This window comes from Cetorhinus maximus, chromosome 29 (assembly GCF_964194155.1).
Source record: "Cetorhinus maximus chromosome 29, sCetMax3.hap1.1, whole genome shotgun sequence".
Classification (NCBI taxonomy): Eukaryota; Metazoa; Chordata; class Chondrichthyes; order Lamniformes; family Cetorhinidae; genus Cetorhinus; species Cetorhinus maximus.
Window position 1 is genome coordinate 8,257,307 of NC_135907.1, and position 23,854 is coordinate 8,281,160.

Here is a 23,854-nt window from a genome sequence, read left to right on the forward strand (position 1 = left end):
GTAGATTGCACAGGAGGGACTGAATGGCCTCCTGTAGTGTAACCATTTTATATGATCTGTGGGACCAGGGTAACAGGTTGTCAACAGGTTGCTGGAAACCGGAGTCAAGGGTCTCACAACCTCCTTCTAAAATCATAATACAATCAGGCAGAGTCGACATGGTTTAGTTGAAAGGGAAATTATGTTTGACAAATTTATTAGAGTTCTTTGAGGATGTAACAAGCTGGGCGGATAAAGGGGAATCAGTAGATATAGTGTATTTGGATTTCCAAAAGGCATTCAATGGGTTTCACATAAAAGTTACTGGAAAAGATAAGGGCTTATGGTGTTGGGGGTGATATATTAACATGGGAAGAGGTTTGGCCAACTAAGAGGAAACAGAGTCGGGATAAATGGGATAAGTGTGAAGTAGGAAGAACACGGAGGGACAATATAAAATAAAGGGTACAATTCTAAAGAGAGTACAAGAGCACAGGGTCCTGGGTGTATATGTGCAGAAGCCATTGAAGGTGACAGGACAAGTTGAGAAAGTGGCTAATAAAGCATAGAGCATCTTAGGCTTTATTAATAAGGACATAGAGTACAAAAGCAAGGAAGTTATGTTGAACTTGTACAGAACAATGGTTCAACCTCAACTAGGGAGCCACATATTAGGAAAGATGTGAAGGTATTAGAGTACAGAAAAGATTCACGAAACTGGTTCCAAGTATGAGAAACTTTAGTTACATAGATAGATTGGAGAGGTTGAGACTATTTTCCTTGGAGAAGAGAAGGTTGAGAGAAGATTTTATAGAGATATATAAAATCATGGGGCAGATTTAAACTAAATTGGCAAGGGGATGGGATCCTGAAAAATAGTTCAGAGGGGAGAGAAGCTGAGATGGAATTAGAAGTTAAAACGCTAGTAAGTCTGGAAGGCAGAGGAAACATAAGCTAGGTAAGAAAGAAGTGAGTTTAGCAAGGCTAAATGGAATATATTTTAATGCAAGGAGCTTGAAGAATAAGACAGACGAGCTGGGGGCACAGATAGGCACATGGGAGTATGATATCATAGCTATGACCGAGACTTAGCTAAAAGGGCAGGATTGGCAGCTCAACATTCCTGGTTATAGGGTATTCAGACGAGATAGAGAGGGGGATAGAGGAGGAGAAAGGGGTCGTAATATTGATCAAGGAATCAGTTATAGCAGTGAGGAGGGACGATATCTTGGAAGGATCATCAAGTGAGGCCATAAGGGTAGAAGTAAAAAACACAAAAGGGGCAAAAACGTTATTGGGTGTGTGCTATAGGCCCCCAAACAGTCAAGGAGAGATAGAGGATCAAATATGTAATCAAATTTCAGAGAAGTGTAAGAATAATAAGACAGTAATAATAGGGGATTTTAACTACCCAAATATTAACTGGGATAGTTTTAGCGTGCAAGGTAGGGATGGAGCAAAAAATTCCTAAGTTGCATCCAGGCGAACCTTTTTAGCCAGTATGTAGAAAGTCCAGCAAGGGAAGGGGCAGTTCTGGACCTAATATTCGGAAATGAGCCCGGGCAGGTGGAAGGCGTATCAGTAGGGGAACATTTTGGAGATAATGACTATAACTTAGTTAGATTTAGGATAGTTATGGAAAAGGATAAGGTTGGGCTGGGAATAAAAGTTCTAAAGTGGGGAAAGGCTAATTTTACTAAGATGAGATACAATTTGGCCCTAGTGGACTGGGAGCAGCTACTTGCAGATAAAACTATGTCAGAGCAGTGAGAGGCATTCAAGGAGGAAATAGCGAGAGTACAGGTAAAATATGTTTCCGTAAAGACAAAGCAAGTCCAGAGAACCCTGGGTGTCAAGGGATATAAAGGCTAAGATTAAGAAAAAAAGAGAAGCTCATGGCAGATACCGAGGGCTCAATATGGTAGAAGAGTATAAAAAGTGCAGAGGGGGTGGACTTAAAAAGGAAATTAGGAAAACTAAGAGAGTGCATGAAAAAGCATTTGTGGGTAGAATAAAAGAAAACCCAAAGGGGTTTTTAAAATATATAAAGAGCAAGAGAATAACTAGGGAAAGAATAGGGCCAATTAGAGCTAATCTGTGTATGGACCCGGAAGATGTGGGTACAGTCTTCAATGAAAGCTTTCCATTAGTCTTCACGATGGAAAAGGACGATGCAGGTATAGACATCAGGGTGGAGGACTGTGAAATATTAAAGGAAATTAACATAGAGAGAGAGGAGGTACTAGCGGGTTTAACAGCCTTAAAAGTGGATAAATCCACAGGCCTGGATGAGATGTATCCCAGGCTGTTGAGGGAGGCAAGGGAAGAGATATCAGGGGCCCTGGCAGTATTTTTCAAATCCTCTCTGGCCACAGTTGAAGTGCCAGAGGACTGGAGGACTGCTAACATTGTCCCATTATTAAAAAAGGGAGGAAGGGATAGACCAGGAAATTACAGGCCAGTCTAACCTCGGTGGTGGGGAAGTTACCAGAAAGAATTCTGAGGGGCAGAATATATCTACACTTGGAGAGACACAGATTAACCAGGGATAGTCAGCATGGATTTGTTAAGGGAAGGTCGTGTTTGACAAATTTGATCAAATTTTTTGAGGAGGTAACTAGGAATGTTGATGAGGGTAATGCATTTGATGTGGTTCCATGAACTTTAGCAAGGCTTTTGATAAGATCCCTCATGGCAGACTGGTCAAGAAAGTAAGAGCCCATGGGATCCAAGGCAAAGTGACATGTTGGATCCAAAATTGGCTGAGAGGCAGGAAGCAGAGGATGATGGTAGAGGGATGTTGCTGTGACTGGAAGTCTATTTCCAGTGGGGTTCCACAGGGCTTGGTGCTGGGGTCCTTGTTGTTTGTGGTCTACATAAATGACAGAAAATTAGAAACTAGGAGCAGGAGTAGGCCATTTGGCCCTTCGAGCCTGCTACGCCATTCAATATGATCATGGCTGATCATCTATCTCAACGCCATATTCCTGCTTTCTCTCCACACCCCTTGATGCCCCTAATATCCAAAAATGTATCAATTTCTTTCTTGAATATATTCAGTGACCCGGCCTCCATAGCCTTCTGTGGTAGAGAATTCCACAGGTTGACCACCCTCTGAGTGAAGAAATCTTTCCTCATCTCAGTCCTAAATAGCCTGCCCCGTATCCTGAGACTGTGGCCCCTGGTTCTAGACTCCCCAACCAGGGGAAACATCCTCTCTGCATCTAGTCTGTATAGCCCTGTTAGAATTTTATACGTTTCAATCAGATCCCCTCTCATTCTTCTAAACTCTAGTGCATACAGGCCCAATCGAACCAATCTCTCCTCATACAACAGTCCTGCCATCCCCGGTATCAGCCCAGTGAACCTTCGCTGCACTCCCTCTATGGCAAGTATATCCTTTCTTAGGTAGGGTGACCAAAACTGCATGCAATACTCCAGGTGTGGTCTCACCAAGGCCCTGTATAACTGCAGTAAGACATCCCTACTTCTGAACTCAAATCCTCTTGCAATGAAGGCCAATATACCATTTGCCTTCCTAATTGCTTGCTGCACCTGCCTGTTTACTTTCATTGACTGGTGTACAAGGACACCTAGATCCCTTTGTACATCCACATTTCCCAATATATCACCATTTAAATAATACTCTGCCTTTCTGTTTTTCACATAGAAGTGTATAACTTCACATTTATCCACATTTATACTGCATCTGCCATGTGTTTGCCCACACACACAACTTGTCTAAATCGCCCTAAAGCCTCCTTGCATCCTCCTCACAACTCACAACCCCACCCAGTTTTGTGTCATCAGCAAACCTGGAAATATTGCATTCGGTTCCCTCATCCAAGTCATTTATGTATATCGTGCATAGCTGGGGCCCAAGCACTGATCCCTGCAGTACACCACTAGTCACCGCCTGCCTCCCAGAAAGACCCATTTATTCCCACTCTCTGTTCCCTGTCTGTCAACCAATTCTCAATCCATGCCAGTATATTACCCCCAATCCCATGTGGTTTAATTTTGCTCACTAGCCTCTTATGTGGGACCTTATCAAAAGCCTTCTTGAAATCCAAATATGCCACACCCACTGGTCCTCCCTTATCTATTCTACTAGTTACATCCTCAAAAAACTCCAGTAGATTAGTTAATTATGATCTCCCTTTCATAAATCCATGCTGACTTTGTCTAATCCCATTAATGCTTTCCAAGTGTTCTGTTAACATGTCTTTTATAATAGACTCTAGCATTTTCCCCACTACTAATGTTAGGCCAACTGGTCTGTAATTCTCTGTTTTTTCTCTCCCTCCTTTTTTAAATAGTGGGGTTACATTTGCCATCCTCCAAACTGTAGGAACTGTTCCAGGGTCTATAGAATTTTGGAAGATGACCGCCAATGCATCCAGTATTTCCAGGGCCACTACCTTTAGTACTCTGGGATGTAGATTATCAGGCCCTGGGAATCTTTCAGCCTTTTAACCCCATTAATTTCTCTAGCACCATTTTTTTACTACTACTGATTTGGACTTAAATGTAGAGAATATGATCAAGAAGTTCGCGGTTGACATGAAAATTGGTAGAGGAGGATAGCTGTAAACTGCAAGAAGATATCAATGGACTGGGCAGATGGGCAGAGCAGTGGCAAATGGAATTCAGCCCAGAAAAGTGTGAGGTAATGTACTTGGGGAGGGCTAACAAGGCAAAGGATTACACAATGGTGTAAAGTAGGATCCTGGAAAGTAGTGAAGATCAGATGGACCTCGGTGTGCACATCCACAAATCCTTGAAGGTAGCAGGGCAGGTAGGTAAAGTGGTTAAGAAGGCAAATGGGATACTTGCCTTTATTAGCCGAGGCGTAGAATTCAAGAGCAGGGAGGTTTTGCTGGAATTGTATAAAATGCTAGTTAGGCCACAACTGGAGTACTGCATGCAATTCTGATAACTACATTATAGGAAGGATGTGATTGCACTGGAGAGGGTGCAGAGGAGGTTTACCAGGATGCTGCCTGGGCTGAAGGGTCTGAGCTATGATGAAAGATTGGATAGGCTGGGAAGGAGTGGCGAAGGTTGAGAGGGGACCTGTTAGAGGTGTATAAGATTGTGAGGGGCATAGATAGGGTGGATAGGAAGGCACTTTTACCATTAGTAGAGAGGTCAATAATCAGAGGGCATAGATTTAAGATAAGAGGTAGAAGGCTAAGAGGGGAATTAAGGAGAAATTTTTTCACCCAGAGGGTGGAGGGAATCTGGAACTCACAGCCTGAAAAGGGTGGCTGAGTCAGAAGCTCCCGTAACATTTAAGAAGTATTTAGATATTTACTTGCATTGCTATAGCCTCCAGGGCTATGGGCCAAGCGCTGGAAAATAGGTTTAGTGCAGTTAGATCTTTGTTGACCGACGTGGACAGGATGGGCCGAATGGCCTCCTTCTGTGCTGTAAACGACTGAGTCTATGAGTCATGAGCAATCTGGACAGAGTAGACAGGGAGAAACTGTTCCCATCGGTGGAAGGATCGAGAACAAGAGAGCACAGATTGAAGGTAATTGGCAAAATAAGCAATAGAGATATGTAGAAAAAGTTTTTCCAGGCAGTGAGCGGTTGAAATCTGGAATGCACTGCCTGAGAGTGTGGTGGAGGTAGGCTCAATCGAAGTGCTATCTGAAAAGGAAGAAAGTTAGGGCTACGGGGAGAAGGCCAGGATTTTAAATTACTCCTTTGGAGAGGCAGCACAGACCCAATGGGCTTAATGGCCTTCCTCTGTTCTGTAACTATTCTGTGATTTGGTCATTTTCAGGTTGGAAAAATATAACTGGTGGAGTGTTGCAGGGATCAGTGCTGGGGCCTCAACTAATTACAATCTATATTAATGACTGGATGGAAGGACCAAGGGCTGAATTTTCTGTTTGTTGGGCAGGCGGACCTGACCCAATCGCGGGCAGGCGTGGAGCTGATCGCCGCCATTTTACGTGGGTGGGCCAATTAAGGCTATGCGCTCTTAAGGTTGGATGGGCAGGTCCTTTAATTGCTCAATTGACCTTGTCAATGGTCTCAAGTGGCCATTGACAGGTAGGCGGCCCCGCAGCTGATTTTGCTGCGCCCCCACCTTCCTGAAAATTTAAATGGGGCGGGATGACATTGGGGGTTCCACCTGACATCATCCCGCGTCATTTGGTCATCCCGCGTCATTTGGTCATCCCGCATCATTTGGTCATCCTGCGTCATTTTACGTGTCAGCGAGCAGGCCCCGCCCCCCGCTCGCTGCCCCCCGCTCGCCACCCCCCGCTCATCGCAGTCTCAATCAATGGGTGGGAATCAGAAAGCTTTCCGACTAAATCTGGAGTCAGGCAGGGTTGCCCTCTCTCCCCTGTCCTGTTCGTGTGTTGCATAGAACCCTTTGCTGAGTCCATCAGGAAGGATCCGGGCATAAGAGGAGTGATGATCCCAGGCAGTGGAGGCACTCAGGTCAAAGCCTCCCTCTACATGGACGATGTCACCGTCTTCTGCTCGGATCCGCTGTCGGTGCGCAGACTGATCCACATCTGCGACCAGTTCCAACTGGCCTCGGGAGCCAAGGTAAATCGTGGGAAGAGCGAGGCCATGGTCTTTGGGAACTGGGCTGACCGATCCTTTGTCCCCTTCACCGTCAGGGCTGACGGCCTGAAGGTACTGGGGATATGGTTCGGAGGGACCAGGGCATGCGTTAGAAACTGGAAGGAGCGAGTGTCTATGGTGAAAAGAAAACTGGGCATGTGGGAGCGACGCTCCCTCTCCATTGCGGGTAAGAACCTGGTCATCAGGTGTGAGGCACTCTCGCTGTTGCTGTACGTGGCGCAGGTCTGGCCCATTCCAGACTCCTGCGTGGTGGTGATCACTCGAGCCATCTTCCGCTTTATCTGGAGGTTGAAAATGGATCGTATCCGCAGGGGCGCGATGTACAAGCCTCTAGATAAAGGGGGGAAAAAACGTGCCCAACATCGCCCTCATACTGATGGCCACTTTTGTGTGTGGCTGCATCAAGCTGTGCATAGACCCTCGGTACGCAAACACCAAGTGCCACTACGTGCTGAGGTTCTACCTGTCCCCGGTGTTGTGAAGGATGGGTCTGGCCACGCTGCCGCGGAACGCTCCAAGTAGTTGGACCGTGCCGTACCACCTGTCCCTGGTGGAAAAATTTATGCAGAGAAACATCTTTGACCACAAGTCCATCAGGCAGTGGTCGGCACGTAATGTCTTAGAGGCCCTGCGGGAAAAGGAGAGGGTGGATCCGGTGGGATGGTTCCCCGAGCAGACTGTCAAAATCATTTGGCAGAATGTCTCATCGCCAGAACTTTCCAACAAACACCAAGACGTAGCTTGGCTGGTGGTGAGAAAGGCCCTCCCTGTCAGATCCTTCCAACACGCCAGGAGTCTCACCCCCTCTGCACGTTGCCCTCAAGGTGGCTGTGGTGGGGAAGAGACCGTTGTTCACCTCCTTGTGGATTGTGCCTTTGCAAAGAAGGTCTGGAGAGAGATGCAGTGGTTTCTGTCGAGGTTCATCCCGAGCAGTTCTGTGACACAGGACTCTGTGCTCTACGGGCTGTTCCCAGGGACACACACCGAGACAAACATCAACTGCAGCTGGAGGATCATCAACTCGGTGAAAGACGCTCTTTGGTCTGCCCGAAACTTGTTGGTCTTCCAGTGCAAAGAGTTGTCCCCGACCGAGTGTTGCAGACTGGCACATTCCAAGGTCCAGGACTACGTGCTGAGGGACGCACTAAAGCTTGGGGCAGCCGCCGCAAAGGCACAATGGGGAAGGGTCGTTGTCTAAGACCTTTCTGCCACAGTGCACCGAGGTACTAGGAACTGTTTAGAGCCCCTCGGGCTGTACAGCTCAAAATGAATGTATGCAGTGAATACTCAGTGTATTATAAATGTATTGAAACACCTCAGAGTGCAACATGATGCATGTTGATAACTCCAATACCTTTGTCTGATTGTCTGTATTGACCATATTGAAATGACTGTAATATTCATTGATTGTATTGATGCACCTTGTGATGATGCATGTGTAAAAGTTGAATCTGATTGTACTTATGTGATGGTGATTTTGAAATGGTTTGGAATGTTCTTCCAGATATTTTATGAATAAAGTATATTTCTCAAAAAAAAAGTTCAGAAATGGTTCACTAGGTTGATTCCTGGAATGAAGAGGTTTTCTTATTCAGCAGGTAGGGCCTGTGTTCATTGGAGTTTAGAAGAAGGAGAGGTGAGCTGCAGGAGCAGAATGAGATTGTGGCAGGGGCAAGTTTAGGTATACCCGATTTTAAAAAAAGGTTTTCAGCTCAATTCCTGTCACTCCCTACCTTCCTTTATTCAGAGCTTTCAATATCATGAAATCTTGAGGTGTGTCACTGGATCCGGTTTCTGTCATGGGAGTGAAGTCAGGTGCAGGATACAGGTGGAGTAAGGTTACATTTTTCTGACTGTACCACCCACAGCAATTAAATTCTCACTGACTCATTTATGTCCGGGGTTGTGGTGATTTTCATCTTAGTTGCAAAACGTCAGCCATAAAAAAAGGCTTGTATTTGTATAGCGCCTTCCATGACTTCAGGACAACCCAAAGCGCTTTAAGCCAATGAGAAATTTTGAAGTGTGTGGTTATTATTGTAACGTAGGAAATTTCAGCTCTGGCACTTGTTTTTTGGTGAAGGGAGTTCATACGAAATGTCAAAATAAACTGTTTATCCAAATCATGGGACACAGAATGAAGTGGGGTGAATTGGACTTTTATTTTAAACAAGACTTTAGGGTGACCGTTTTCTTTCCCACCTATCTTGAGATGGTGACAGGGGGGAGGAGAGGGGTGGTTGGGGATGGAGGGGAGGGTGTGATTTCCCCAGATCTCCTGCAACGTATTTTCCTTCATTAGCAACGCTCATCATTATGAATGCGGATATGTCCCAGCTTTCGAGGTGACAAGGCAGGGAGAGAGGTGAGTTTCAATTTTCAAATGCATCACACACTGAGGTCAACTGATCTAAGAGCAATTGATTATAGCATCATAGATTTGTATAGCGCAGAAACAGGCCATTCAGTCCACTGCACCGGTACTATCTCCATGAAAGAGCTATCCAATTAGTTATCCAATTCCACTTCTGTCAGCTCTTCTCTCTGTTTTCTCACTGACTGCTCAATCCTTCTTGATAATTGCATCCTCTCGAATCTGGTAAAATCCTTGTGAGTCTTTTCTGCTCTTTCCCCAATACTTTAATAACATTTTTAAATTAAACCTAATTGTCTGTTCTCTTCAGCTGCTTGGAGTCTGCACATTCGTCACAATCTACATCAAGTAATTACCTCTAAACCTAAATACTGAGAGAGCACTAGACTGTCAGACGGTACTGAGGGGTGCTGCACTGTCAGAGGGGCAGAACTGAAGGAATGCTGCACTGTCGGAGAGGCGGTACTGAGGGATAGGTGCACTATCAGAGGATAGTACTGAGGAAGCGGTGCACTGTTAGGGGGGCAATTTAGAGTGAGTAGTGCACTGTTAAAGGGGCAGTACTGAAGGAACGCTGCACTGTCAGAGAGGCAGTACTGAGGGAGCACTGCACTGTCGAAGGTTCATTACTGAGGGAGCTGTGCACTGTCAGGGGCAGAATTGAGAGAGCACCACACCACACTGTCAGAGGGGCAGTATTGAAGGAATGCTGCACTGTCAGAGTGGCAGTACTGAGGGATAGGTGCACTGTTTAAGGGGCAGTACTGAGGGAGCACTGCACTGTCGAAGGGTCATTACTGAGGGAGCGTTGCACTGTCAGAGGGGCAGTGCTGAGGGAGCGTTGCACTGTCAGAGGTGCAGTGCTGAGGGAGTGCTGCACTGTCAGAGTGGCAGTACTGAGGGAGAACCACACTGTCAGTGGGGCAGAACTGAGAGTGCACTGCACTGTCAGATTGGCAGTACTGAGGGATAGGTGTACTGTTTAAGGGGCAGTACTGAGGGAGCACTGCACTGTCGAAGGGTCATTACTGAGGGAGCGTTGCACTGTCAGAGGGGCAGTGCTGAGGGAGTGCTGCACTGTCGGAGGGGCAGTACTTAGGGAGAACCACACTGTCAGAGGGGCAGTGCTGAGGGAGTGCTGCACTGTCAGAGGCGCAGTACTGAAGGAGAACCACATTGTCAGTGGGGCGGAACTGAAAGAGCACTGCACTGTCGGAGGGGCAGTACTGAGGCGATGCTGCACTGTTAACAGTGCCCTGCCCTAGAGGATATGTTAAGCCTTCTGAGGTAGATGTAAAAGATGCCATTACATTATTGAAAGAACAGAGAGTTCTCCTAGTGTCCTGGCTAAAGGTTAACCCAAACAACATCACCAAAACACATTTTCCATTTGTAGGGCCTTGCTACAAATTGGCTGTCATGTTTCCTATGTTACAAAAACAGACTGCACTTCAAAAGCACTTCATTGGCTGTGAAGCACTTTGAGACAAAAGGATAAACTTGCATTTATATAGCGCCTTATACAGTCCCAGGACGTCCCAAATCACTTCTCGTCTAAGTACCTGTTGTAATGCAGGAAACAGGTCAACTAATTTGTGCAGAGCAAGATCCCAAAAAACAGCCACAAGATCATGAGCAGCTAATCGTGTTTTTAAGTTTTTGGCTGGGGGTTACTTGTGGGTCAGGACACCAGGGGAAAAACTCCTCTTCTTTGGATGGTGCCGCAGGATGTTTGACATCGACCTGAAAGGGCAGAAGGGGCTTTGGCTCAATGCCCCACCGGACCGCACAGAGTTGCCTCAGTATTACACCCGTGTCAGCCTGGATTATATGCTCAGGTTTCTGGAGCGGGACCTGAATGAGCAAACGGATTAAGCGGCTGGTCATCTTATTACTGTTTGTGAGACTTGGGCAGAATTAATTAACACAAGCAGCAGTCGCCAAAGCTGAGAGAAGATCAATCATTGGGTCAGTGTCAGGTGCCACCTGTAGGTGGCAGTGCCTGCGGAGTGTCAGAGCCTCTCTCAGCCTCAGCCATTTACCTTGTGTTCTTTAAGGAGCTTTGGTTATGTTTGAGAGGGAGCGTCTTTCTCCCAATGTCCAGGATATGGGGAGGGTTTGATCAAAGGTTCAGTGGAGTGAAAGGTGATTTATTGACACAAATCAGGTGACTGGCTGGACTGAACAGAACAGGAACGTTGAGAAAGACTGAACATTGCAGGAAAATCAAGAACTAGTGAGTATTGTCCCCTAGAGCGAGCGTGTATTCTCCCCGAGAGGGGGCGTGTATTCTCCCCGAGAGGGAGCGTGTATTCTCCCCGAGAGCGAGCGTGTATTCTCCCCGAGAGGGGGCGTGTATTCTCCCCGAGGGCGAGCGTGTATTCTCCCCGAGAGCGAGCGTGTATTCTCCCCGAGAGGGGGCGTGTATTCTCCCCGAGAGCGAGCGTGTATTCTCCCCGAGAGCGAGCGTCCATTCTCCCCTAGAGCGAGCGTGTATTCTCCCCGAGAGCGAGCGTGTATTCTCCCCGAGAGCGAGCGTGTATTCTCCCCGAGAGGGGGCGTGTATTCTCCCCGAGAGCGAGCGTGTATTCTCCCCGAGAGGGGGCGTGTATTCTCCCCGAGAGCGAGCGTCCATTCTCCCCGAGAGCGAGCGTGTATTCTCCCCGAGAGCGAGCGTGTATTCTCCCCGAGAGCGAGCGTGCACTCTCCCCGAGAGCGAGCGTCCATTCTCCCCTAGAGCGAGCGTGTATTCTCCCCGAGAGCGAGCGTGTATTCTCCCCGAGAGCGAGCGTGTATTCTCCCCGAGAGGGGGCGTGTATTCTCCCCGAGAGCGAGCGTGTATTCTCCCCGAGAGGGGGCGTGTATTCTCCCCGAGAGCGAGCGTCCATTCTCCCCGAGAGCGAGCGTGTATTCTCCCCGAGAGCGAGCGTGTATTCTCCCCGAGAGCGAGCGTGCGTTCTCCCCGAGAGCGAGCGTTCATTCTCCCCGAGAGCGAGCGTGCATTCTCCCCGAGAGCGAGCGTGTATTCTCCCCGTGTATTCTCCCCTTTCAGCCTCAGCCATTTATCTTGTGTTGTTTAAGGAGCTTTGGTTGTGTTTGAGAGGGAGCGTCTTTCTCCCAATGTCCAGGTGACGGGGAGGGTTTGATCAAAGGTTCAGTGGAGTGAAAGGTGATTTATTGACACAAATCAGGTGACTGACTGGACTGAACAGAACAGGAATGTTGAGAAAGACTGAACATTGCAGAAAAATCAAGAACTAGTGAGTATTGTCCCCCAGCGTGGATGGTTATTCAACCGAGAGCGAGCGTCTATTCTCCCCGAGAGCGAACGTGCTTTCTCCCCGAGAGCGAGCGTGCACTCTCCCCGAGAGCGAGCGTGCTTTCTCCCCAAGAGCGAGCGTGCTTTCTCCCCGAGAGCGAGCGTGCTTTCTCCCCGAGAGCGAGCGTGCTTTCTCCCCGAGAGCGAACGTGCACTCTCCCCGAGAGCGAACGTGCACTCTCCCCGAGAGCGAACGTGCACTCTCCCCGAGAGCGAGCGTGCAATGTCCCCGAGAGCGAGCGTGTATTCTCCCCGAGAGCGACCGTGCACTGTCCCCGAGAGCGGGCGTGCACTCTCCCCGAGAGCGAGCGTGCACTCTCCCCGAGAGCGAGCGTGCACTCTCCCCGAGAGCGAGCGTGCACTCTCCCCGAGAGCGAGCGTGCACTCTCCCCGAGAGCGAGCGTGCACTCTCCCCGAGAGCGAGCGTGCATTCTCCCCGAGAGCGAGCGTGTATTCTCCCCGAGAGCGAGCGTGTATTCTCCCCGAGAGCGAGCGTGCACTCTCCCTGAGAGCGAGCGTGTATTCTCCCCGAGAGCGAGCGTGTATTCTCCCCGACAGCGAACGTGTATTCTCCCCGAGAGTGAGTGTGCACTCTCCCCGACAGCGAACGTGCATTCTCCCCGAGAGCGAGCGAGCACTGTCCCCGAGAGCGAGATTGTATTCTCCCCGAGAGCGAGCGTGTATTCTCCCCTTTCAGCCTCAGCCATTTATCTTGTGTTGTTTAAGGAGCTTTGGTTATGTTTGAGAGGGAGCGTCTTTCTCCCAGTGTCCAGTTGACGGGGAGGGTTTGATCAAAGGTTCAGTGGAGTGAAAGGTGATTTATTGACACAAATCAGGTGACTGACTGGACTGAACAGAACAGGAATGTTGAGAAAGACTGAACATTGCAGAAAAATCAAGAACTAGTGAGTATTGTCCCCCAGCGTGGATGGTTATTCAACCGCGAGCGAGCGTCTATTCTCCCCTAGAGCGAGCGTGCTTTCTCCCCGAGAGCGAGCGTGCGTTCTCCCCGAGATCGAGCGTGCGTTCTCCCCGAGATCGAGCGTGCGTTCTCCCCGAGAGCGAGCGTGCGTTCTCCCCGAGAGCGAGCGTGCGTTCTCCCCGAGAGCGAGCGTGCGTTCTCCCCGAGAGCGAGCGTGCGTTCTCCCCGAGAGCGAACGTGCACTGTCCCCGAGAGCGAACGTGCACTGTCCCCGAGAGCGAGCGTGCACTGTCCCCGAGAGCGAGCGAGCACTGTCCCCGAGAGCGAACGTGCACTGTCCCCGAGAGCGAGCGTACATTCTCCCCTAGAGCGAGCGTGCATTCTCCCCGAGAGCGAGCGTGCACTGTCCCCGAGAGCGAGCGTGCACTCTCCCCGAGAGCGAGCATGCACTGCCCCGAGAGCGAGCGTTCATTCTCCCCGAGAGCGAGCGTCTATTCTCCCCGAGAGCGAGCGTGCTTTCTCCCCGAGAGTGAGCGTGCTTTCTCCCTGAGAGCGAGCGTGCACTCTCCCCGAGAGCGAGCGTGCACTCTCCCCGAGAGCGAGCGTGCACTCTCCCCGAGAGCGAACGTGCACTCTCCCCGAGAGTGAGCGTGCACTGTCCCGAGAGCGAGCGTGCACTCTCTCCGAGAGCGAGCGTGCATTCTCGCCCAGAGCGAGCGTGTATTCTCCCCGTGTAGTCTCCTCTCTCAGCCTCAGCCATTTATCTTGTGTTGTTTAAGGAGCTTTGGTTGTGCTGGAGAGGGAGGGTCTTTCTCCCAAGGTCCCTATTACGGGGAGGGTTTGATCAAAGGTTCAGTGGAGTGAAAGGTGATTTAATGACACAAATCAGGTGACTGGCTGGACTGAACAGAACAGGAACATTGAGAAAGACTGAACATGGCAGGAAAATCAAGAACTAGTGAGTATTGTCCCCGAGATCGAGCGTGTATTCTCCCCGAGATCGAGCGTGTATTCTCCCCGAGAGGGAGCGTGTATTCTCCCCGAGAGCGAGCGTCTATTCTCCCCGAGAGCGAGCGTCTATTCTCCCGAGAGCGAGCGTCTATTCTCCCCGAGAGCGAGCGTGTATTCTTCCCGAGAGCGAGCGTGTATTCTCCCCGAGAGCGAGCGTGCACTCTCCCCGAGAGCGAGCGTGTATTCTTCCCGAGAGCGAGCGTGTATTCTCCCCGAGAGCGAGCGTGCACTCTCCCCGAGAGCGAGCGTGTATTCTCCCCGTGTATTCTCCCCTTTCAGCCTCAGCCATTTATCTTGTGTTGTTTAAGGAGCTTTGGTTATGTTTGAGAGGGAGCGTCTTTCTCCCAATGTCCAGTTGACGGGGAGGGTTTGATCAAAGGTTCAGTGGAGTGAAAGGTGATTTATTGACACAAATCAGGTGACTGACTGGACTGAACAGAACAGGAATGTTGAGAAAGACTGAACATTGCAGAAAAATCAAGAACTAGTGAGTATTGTCCCCCAGCGTGGATGGTTATTCAACCGAGAGCGAGCGTCTATTCTCCCCTAGAGCGAGCGTGCTTTCTCCCCGAGAGCGAGCGTGCGTTCTCCCCGAGAGCGAGCGTGCGTTCTCCCCGAGAGCGAGCGTGCGTTCTCCCCGAGAGCGAGCGTGCATTCTCGCCCAGAGCGAGCGTGTATTCTCCCCGTGTAGTCTCCTCTCTCAGCCTCAGCCATTTATCTTGTGTTGTTTAAGGAGCTTTGGTTGTGCTGGAGAGGGAGGGTCGTTCTCCCAAGGTCCCTATTACGGGGAGGGTTTGATCAAAGGTTCAGTGGAGTGAAAGGTGATTTAATGACACAAATCAGGTGACTGGCTGGACTGAACAGAACAGGAACGTTGAGAAAGACTGAACATGGCAGGAAAATCAAGAACTAGTGAGTATTGTCCCCGAGATCGAGCGTGTATTCTCCCCGAGATCGAGCGTGTATTCTCCCCGAGAGGGAGCGTGTATTCTCCCCGAGAGCGAGCGTCTATTCTCCCCGAGAGCGAGCGTCTATTCTCCCCGAGAGCGAGCGTCTATTCTCCCGAGAGCGAGCGTCTATTCTCCCCGAGAGCGAGCGTGTATTCTTCCCGAGAGCGAGCGTGTATTCTCCCCGAGAGCGAGCGTGCACTCTCCCCGAGAGCGAGCGTGTATTCTTCCCGAGAGCGAGCGTGTATTCTCCCCGAGAGCGAGCGTGCACTCTCCCCGAGAGCGAGCGTGTATTCTCCCCGTGTATTCTCCCCTTTCAGGCTCAGCCATTTATCTTGTGTTGTTTAAGGAGCTTTGGTTATGTTTGAGAGGGAGCGTCTTTCTCCCAATGTCCAGTTGACGGGGAGGGTTTGATCAAAGGTTCAGTGGAGTGAAAGGTGATTTATTGACACAAATCAGGTGACTGACTGGACTGAACAGAACAGGAATGTTGAGAAAGACTGAACATTGCAGAAAAATCAAGAACTAGTGAGTATTGTCCCCCAGCGTGGATGGTTATTCAACCGAGAGCGAGCGTCTATTCTCCCCTAGAGCGAGCGTGCTTTCTCCCCGAGAGCGAGCGTGCGTTCTCCCCGAGAGCGAGCGTGCGTTCTCCCCGAGAGCGAGCGTGCGTTCTCCCCGAGAGCGAGCGTGCGTTCTCCCCGAGAGCGAGCGTGCGTTCTCCCCGAGAGCGAGCGTGCGTTCTCCCCGAGAGCGAGCGTGCGTTCTCCCCGAGAGCGAGCGTGCGTTCTCCCCGAGAGCGAGCGTGCGTTCTCCCCGAGAGCGAGCGTGCGTTCTCCCCGAGAGCGAGCGTGCGTTCTCCCCGAGAGCGAGCGTGCGTTCTCCCCGAGAGCGAGCGTGCGTTCTCCCCGAGAGCGAGCGTGCATTTTCCCCGAGAGCGAGCGTGCGTTCTCCCCGAGAGCGAGCGTGCGTTCTCCCCGAGAGCGAGCGTGGATTCGCCCCGAGAGCGAGCGTCCATTCTCCCCGAGAGCGAGCGTGCACTGTCCCCGAGAGCGAGCGTGTATTCCCCCCGATAGCGAGCGCGTATTCTCCCCGAGAGCGAGCGTGCACTGTCCCCGAGAGCGAGCGTGTATTCCCCCCGAGAGCGAGCGTGTATTCCCCCCGAGAGCGAGCGTACATTCTCCCCGATAGCGAGCGCGTATTCCCCCCGAGTGCGAGCGTGCATTCTCCCCGAGAGCGAGCGTGTATTCTCCCCGAGAGCGAGCGTGTATTCTCCCCGAGAGCGAGCGTGCACTCTCCCCGAGAGCGAGCGTGCACTCTCCCCGAGAGCGAGCGTGCATTCTCCCCGAGAGCGAGCGTGCACTCTCCCCGAGAGCGAGCGTGCACTCTCCCCGAGAGCGAGCGTGCATTCTCCCCGAGAGCGAGCGTGCACTCTCCCCGAGAGCGAGCGTGCATTCTCCCCGAGAGCGAGCGTGTATTCTCCCCGAGAGCGAGCGTGCATTCTCCCCGAGAGCGAGCGTGCATTCTCCCCGAGAGCGAGCGTGTATTCTCCCCGAGAGCGAGCGTGTATTCTCCCCGAGAGCGAGCGTGTATTCTCCCCGACAGCGAGCGTGGATTCCCCCCGAGAGCGAGCGTGTATTCTCCCCGAGTGCGAGCGTGTATTCTCCCCGAGAGCGAGCGTGTATTCTCCCCGAGAGCGAGCGTGTATTCTCCCCGAGAGCGAGCGTGTATTCTCCCCGAGTGCGAGCGTGCATTCTCCCCGAGTGCGAGCGTGCATTCTCCCCGAGAGCGAGCGTGCATTCTCCCCGAGAGCGAGCGTACATTCTCCCCGAGAGCGAGCGTGCATTCTCCCCGAGAGCGAGCGTGCATTCTCCCCGAGAGCGAGCGTGTATTCTCCCCGAGAGCGAGCGTGCATTCTCCCCGAGAGCGAGCGTGCATTCTCCCCGAGAGCGAGCGTGCATTCTCCCCGAGAGCGAGCGTGCACTGTCCCCGAGAGCGAGCGTGCATTCTCCACGAGAGCGAGTGTGTGTTCTCCCCGAGAGCGAGCGTGCACTCTCCCCGAGAGCGAGTGTGTGTTGTCCCCGAGAGCGAGCGTGTGTTCTCCCCGAGAGCGAGCGTTCGTTCTCTCCGTGAGCGAGTGTGTATTTTCCCCGAGAGCGAGCGTGTATTCTCCCAGAGAGCGAGCGTGCGTTCTCCCCGAGAGCGAGCGTGCGTTCTCCCCGAGAGCGAGCGTGCGTTCTCCCCGAGAGCGAGCGTGCGTTCTCCCCGAGAGCGAGCGTTCATTCTCCCCGAGAGCGAGCGTGCATTCTCCCCGAGAGCGAGCGTGTATTCTCCCCGTGTATTCTCCCCTTTCAGCCTCAGCCATTTATCTTGTGTTGTTTAAGGAGCTTTGGTTGTGTTTGAGAGGGAGCGTCTTTCTCCCAATGTCCAGGTGACGGGGAGGGTTTGATCAAAGGTTCAGTGGAGTGAAAGGTGATTTATTGACACAAATCAGGTGACTGACTGGACTGAACAGAACAGGAATGTTGAGAAAGACTGAACATTGCAGAAAAATCAAGAACTAGTGAGTATTGTCCCCCAGCGTGGATGGTTATTCAACCGAGAGCGAGCGTCTATTCTCCCCTAGAGCGAACGTGCTTTCTCCCCGAGAGCGAGCGTGCACTCTCCCCGAGAGCGAGCGTGCTTTCTCCCCGAGAGCGAGCGTGCTTTCTCCCCGAGAGCGAGCGTGCTTTCTCCCCGAGAACGAGCGTGCTTTCTCCCCGAGAGCGAACGTGCACTCTCCCCGAGAGCGAACGTGCACTGTCCCCGAGAGCGGGTGTGCACTCTCCCCGAGAGCGAGCGTGCACTCTCCCCGAGAGCGAGCGTGCACTCTCCCCGAGAGCGAGTGTGCACTCTCCCCGAGAGCGAGCGTGCACTCTCCCCGAGAGCGGGCGTGCATTCTCCCCGAGAGCGAGCGTGTATTCTCCCCGAGAGCGAGCGTGTATTCTCCCCGAGAGCGAGCGTGCACTCTCCCTGAGAGCGAGCGTGTATTCTCCCCGAGAGCGAGCGTGTATTCTCCCCGACAGCGAACGTGTATTCTCCCCGAGAGTGAGTGTGCACTCTCCCCGACAGCGAACGTGCATTCTCCCCGAGAGCGAGCGAGCACTGTCCCCGAGAGCGAGATTGTATTCTCCCCGAGAGCGAGCGTGTATTCTCCCCTTTCAGCCTCAGCCATTTATCTTGTGTTGTTTAAGGAGCTTTGGTTATGTTTGAGAGGGAGCGTCTTTCTCCCAGTGTCCAGTTGACGGGGAGGGTTTGATCAAAGGTTCAGTGGAGTGAAAGGTGATTTATTGACACAAATCAGGTGACTGACTGGACTGAACAGAACAGGAATGTTGAGAAAGACTGAACATTGCAGAAAAATCAAGAACTAGTGAGTATTGTCCCCCAGCGTGGATGGTTATTCAACCGAGAGCGAGCGTCTATTCTCCCCTAGAGCGAGCGTGCTTTCTCCCCGAGAGCGAGCGTGCGTTCTCCCCGAGATCGAGCGTGCGTTCTCCCCGAGAGCGAGCGTGCGTTCTCCCCGAGAGCGAGCGTGCGTTCTCCCCGAGAGCGAGCGTGCGTTCTCCCCGAGAGCGAGCGTGCGTTCTCCCCGAGAGCGAGCGTGCGTTCTCCCCGAGAGCGAGCGTGCGTTCTCCCCGAGAGCGAGCGTGCGTTCTCCCCGAGAGCGAACGTGCACTGTCCCCGAGAGCGAGCGAGCACTGTCCCCGAGAGGGAGCGTGCACTGTCCCCGAGAACGAGCGTGCACTGTCTCCGAGAGCGAACGTGCACTGTCCCCAAGAGCGAGCGAGCACTGTCCCCGAGAGGGAGCGTGCACTGTCCCCGAGAACGAGCGTGCACTGTCCCCGAAAGCAAACGTGCACTGTCCACGAGAGCGAGTGTGCACTGTCCCCGAGAGCGAGCGTACATTCTCCCCTAGAGCGAGCGTGCATTCTCCCCGAGAGCGAGCGTGCACTGTCCCCGAGAGCGAGCGTGCACTCTCCCCGAGAGCGAGCGTGCACTGCCCCGAGAGCGAGCGTTCATTCTCCCCGAGAGCGAGCGTCTATTCTCCCTGAGAGCGAGCGTGCTTTCTCCCCGAGAGTGAGCGTGCTTTCTCCCCGAGAGCGAGCGTGCACTCTCCCCGAGAGCGAGCGTGCACTCTCCCCGAGAGCGAGCGTGCACTCTCCCTGAGAACGAACGTGCACTCTCCCCGAGAGTGAGCGTGCACTGTCCCGAGAGCGAGCGTGCACTCTCTCCGAGAGCGAGCGTGCATTCTCGCCCAGAGCGAGCGTGTATTCTCCCCGTGTAGTCTCCTCTCTCAGCCTCAGCCATTTATCTTGTGTTGTTTAAGGAGCTTTGGTTGTGCTGGAGAGGGAGGGTCTTTCTCCCAAGGTCCCTATTACGGGGAGGGTTTGATCAAAGGTTCAGTGGAGTGAAAGGTGATTTAATGACACAAATCAGGTGACTGGCTGGACTGAACAGAACAGGAACGTTGAGAAAGACTGAACATGGCAGGAAAATCAAGAACTAGTGAGTATTGTCCCCGAGATCGAGCGTGTATTCTCCCCGAGATCGAGCGTGTATTCTCCCCGAGAGGGAGCGTGTATTCTCCCCGAGAGCGAGCGTCTATTCTCCCCGAGAGCGAGCGTCTATTCTCCCGAGAGCGAGCGTCTATTCTCCCCGAGAGCGAGCGTGTATTCTTCCCGAGAGCGAGCGTGTATTCTCCCCGAGAGCGAGCGTGCACTCTCCCCGAGAGCGAGCGTGTATTCTTCCCGAGAGCGAGCGTGTATTCTCCCCGAGAGCGAGCGTGCACTCTCCCCGAGAGCGAGCGTGTATTCTCCCCGTGTATTCTCCCCTTTCAGCCTCAGCCATTTATCTTGTGTTGTTTAAGGAGCTTTGGTTATGTTTGAGAGGGAGCGTCTTTCTCCCAATGTCCAGTTGACGGGGAGGGTTTGATCAAAGGTTCAGTGGAGTGAAAGGTGATTTATTGACACAAATCAGGTGACTGACTGGACTGAACAGAACAGGAATGTTGAGAAAGACTGAACATTGCAGAAAAATCAAGAACTAGTGAGTATTGTCCCCCAGCGTGGATGGTTATTCAACCGAGAGCGAGCGTCTATTCTCCCCTAGAGCGAGCGTGCGTTCTCCCCGAGAGCGAGCGTGCGTTCTCCCCGAGAGCGAGCGTGCGTTCTCCCCGAGAGCGAGCGTTCATTCTCCCCGAGAGCGAGCGTGTATTCTCCCCGTGTATTCTCCCCTTTCAGCCTCAGCCATTTATCTTGTGTTGTTTAAGGAGCTTTGGTTGTGTTTGAGAGGGAGCGTCTTTCTCCCAATGTCCAGGTGACGGGGAGGGTTTGATCAAAGGTTCAGTGGAGTGAAAGGTGATTTATTGACACAAATCAGGTGACTGACTGGACTGAACAGAACAGGAATGTTGAGAAAGACTGAACATTGCAGAAAAATCAAGAACTAGTGAGTATTGTCCCCCCAGCGTGGATGGTTATTCAACCGAGAGCGAGCGTCTATTCTCCCGAGAGCGAACGTGCTTTCTCCCCGAGAGCGAGCGTGCACTCTCCCCGAGAGCGAGCGTGCTTTCTCCCCGAGAGCGAGCGTGCTTTCTCCCCGAGAGCGAGCGTGCTTTCTCCCCGAGAGCGAGCGTGCTTTCTCCCCGAGAGCGAACGTGCACTCTCCCCGAGAGCGAACGTGCACTCTCCCCGAGAGCGAACGTGCACTCTCCCCGAGAGCGAGCGTGCAATGTCCCGAGAGCGAGCGTGTATTCTCCCCGAGAGCGACCGTGCACTGTCCCCGAGAGCGGGCGTGCACTCTCCCCGAGAGCGAGCGTGCACTCTCCCCGAGAGCGAGCGTGCACTCTCCCCGAGAGCGAGCGTGCACTCTCCCCGAGAGCGAGCGTGCATTCTCCCCGAGAGCGAGCGTGTATTCTCCCCGAGAGCGAGCGTGTATTCTCCCCGAGAGCGAGCGTGCACTCTCCCTGAGAGCGAGCGTGTATTCTCCCCGAGAGCGAGCGTGTATTCTCCCCGACAGCGAACGTGTATTCTCCCCGAGAGTGAGTGTGCACTCTCCCCCGACAGCGAACGTGCATTCTCCCCGAGAGCGAGCGAGCACTGTCCCCGAGAGCGAGATTGTATTCTCCCCGAGAGCGAGCGTGTATTCTCCCCTTTCAGCCTCAGCCATTTATCTTGTGTTGTTTAAGGAGCTTTGGTTATGTTTGAGAGGGAGCGTCTTTCTCCCAGTGTCCAGTTGACGGGGAGGGTTTGATCAAAGGTTCAGTGGAGTGAAAGGTGATTTATTGACACAAATCAGGTGACTGACTGGACTGAACAGAACAGGAATGTTGAGAAAGACTGAACATTGCAGAAAAATCAAGAACTAGTGAGTATTGTCCCCCAGCGTGGATGGTTATTCAACCGAGAGCGAGCGTCTATTCTCCCCTAGAGCGAGCGTGCTTTCTCCCCGAGAGCGAGCGTGCGTTCTCCCCGAGATCGAGCGTGCGTTCTCCCCGAGAGCGAGCGTGCGTTCTCCCCGAGAGCGAGCGTGCGTTCTCCCCGAGAGCGAGCGTGCGTTCTCCCCGAGAGCGAGCGTGCGTTCTCCCCGAGAGCGAGCGTGCGTTCTCCCCGAGAGCGAGCGTGCGTTCTCCCCGAGAGCGAGCGTGCGTTCTCCCCGAGAGCGAGCGTGCGTTCTCCCGAGAGCGAACGTGCACTGTCCCCGAGAGCGAGCGAGCACTGTCCCCGAGAGGGAGCGTGCACTGTCCCCGAGAACGAGCGTGCACTGTCCCCGAAAGCAAACGTGCACTGTCCACGAGAGCGAGTGTGCACTGTCCCCGAGAGCGAGCGTACATTCTCCCCTAGAGCGAGCGTGCATTCTCCCCGAGAGCGAGCGTGCACTGTCCCCGAGAGCGAGCGTGCACTCTCCCCGAGAGCGAGCGTGCATTGCCCCGAGAGCGAGCGTTCATTCTCCCCGAGAGCGAGCGTCTCTTCTCCCTGAGAGCGAGCGTGCTTTCTCCCCGAGAGTGAGCGTGCTTTCTCCCCGAGAGCGAGCGTGCACTCTCCCCGAGAGCGAGCGTGCACTCTCCCCGAGAGCGAGCGTGCACTCTCCCCGAGAACGAACGTGCACTCTCCCCGAGAGTGAGCGTGCACTGTCCCGAGAGCGAGCGTGCACTCTCTCCGAGAGCGAGCGTGCATTCTCGCCCAGAGCGAGCGTGTATTCTCCCCGTGTAGTCTCCTCTCTCAGCCTCAGCCATTTATCTTGTGTTGTTTAAGGAGCTTTGGTTGTGCTGGAGAGGGAGGGTCTTTCTCCCAAGGTCCCTATTACGGGGAGGGTTTGATCAAAGGTTCAGTGGAGTGAAAGGTGATTTAATGACACAAATCAGGTGACTGGCTGGACTGAACAGAACAGGAACATTGAGAAAGACTGAACATGGCAGGAAATCAAGAACTAGTGAGTATTGTCCCCGAGATCGAGCGTGTATTCTCCCCGAGATCGAGCGTGTATTCTCCCCGAGAGGGAGCGTGTATTCTCCCCGAGAGCGAGCGTCTATTCTCCCCCGAGAGCGAGCGTCTATTCTCCCGAGAGCGAGCGTCTATTCTCCCCGAGAGCGAGCGTGTATTCTTCCCGAGAGCGAGCGTGTATTCTCCCCGAGAGCGAGCGTGCACTCTCCCCGAGAGCGAGCGTGTATTCTTCCCGAGAGCGAGCGTGTATTCTCCCCGAGAGCGAGCGTGCACTCTCCCCGAGAGCGAGCGTGTATTCTCCCCGTGTATTCTCCCCTTTCAGCCTCAGCCATTTATCTTGTGTGTTTAAGGAGCTTTGGTTATGTTTGAGAGGGAGCGTCTTTCTCCCAAAGTCCAGTTGACGGGGAGGGTTTGATCAAAGGTTCAGTGGAGTGAAAGGTGATTTATTGACACAAATCAGGTGACTGACTGGACTGAACAGAACAGGAATGTTGAGAAAGACTGAACATTGCAGAAAAATCAAGAACTAGTGAGTATTGTCCCCCAGCGTGGATGGTTATTCAACCGAGAGCGAGCGTCTATTCTCCCCTAGAGCGAGCGTGCGTTCTCCCCGAGAGCGAGCGTGCGTTCTCCCCGAGAGCGAGCGTGCGTTCTCCCCGAGAGCGAGCGTGCGTTCTCCCCGAGAGCGAGCGTGCGTTCTCCCCGAGAGCGAGCGTGCGTTCTCCCCGAGAGCGAGCGTGCGTTCTCCCCGAGAGCTAGCGTGCGTTCTCCCGAGAGCGAGCGTGCGTTCTCCCCGAGAGCGAGCGTGCGTTCTCCCCGAGAGCGAGCGTGCATTCTCCCCGAGAGCGAGCGTGCATTCTCCCCAAGAGCGAGCGTGTATTCTCCCCGACAGCGAGCGTGCATTCTCCCCGAGAGCGAGCGTGTGTTCTCCCCAAGAGCGAGCGTGCATTAACCCCGAGAGCGAGCGTGCACTGTCCCCGAGAGCGAGCGTGCACTCTCCCCGAGAGCGAGCGTGCACTCTCCCCGAGAGCGAGCGTGCATTCTCCCCGAGAGCGAGCGTGCATTCTCCCCGAGAGCGAGCGTGCATTCTCCCCGAGAGCGAGCGTGTACTGTCCCCGAGAGCGAGCGTGTATTCTCCCCGGGAGCGTGCGTGTATTCTCCCCGAGTGCGAGCTTGCACCCTCCCCGAGAGCGGGCGTTCACTGACCCC

The 23,854-nt window shown here is 52.9% G+C and overlaps 1 protein-coding gene across 2 annotated transcripts in view; it reads left to right on the forward strand.

Annotated features, from left to right (window-relative positions):
* Positions 1-23,854, forward strand: part of LOC144669599 (alpha-N-acetylgalactosaminidase-like) — a 376,191-nt gene that overhangs the window by 327,200 nt on the left and 25,137 nt on the right. The window contains exon 1 of one of the 2 annotated variants that reach the window (XM_078532125.1): positions 22,516-22,634. The exons of the other annotated variant lie outside the window; for it this stretch is intronic. The gene's annotated coding sequence lies outside the window, so the exon portion shown is untranslated. Of the gene's footprint in view, positions 1-22,515; positions 22,635-23,854 lie in introns of those variants that run through there. 2 annotated transcript variants of the gene reach the window in all.